The sequence below is a fragment of the Austrofundulus limnaeus genome, unplaced genomic scaffold (assembly GCF_001266775.1).
Source record: "Austrofundulus limnaeus strain Quisiro unplaced genomic scaffold, Austrofundulus_limnaeus-1.0 Scaffold389, whole genome shotgun sequence".
Lineage (NCBI taxonomy): Eukaryota > Metazoa > Chordata > Actinopteri > Cyprinodontiformes > Rivulidae > Austrofundulus > Austrofundulus limnaeus.
Window position 1 is genome coordinate 496376 of NW_013952791.1, and position 309 is coordinate 496684.

Sequence of the window (309 nt, forward strand, 5' to 3'; positions counted from 1 at the left end):
TTCCAAAGATGACTTAGATCATGAAGAGTTTTTTCATCACTCTGGCCGTCTTGTTTCTTTGGCGAATGGAGGAAGGAGCAGAGGCCTGCACCTGTTTGAACATCAGTCCTCAGCAGAATATCTGCCGCTCAGATTTTGGTGAGTTTAATTCTCTTCAGAGAAATAAACATTTTGTTTTCCTTGGTTTGTGTGTTACATTTTTTTTTACTAATCATAAGAAAAATAATAACTTAGCGGTAACATTTAGAAGCACGAGGATGTGGTTGCAGCTAATGAAACTCTAATGTTCCCTCTGTCTTCCTGACACAC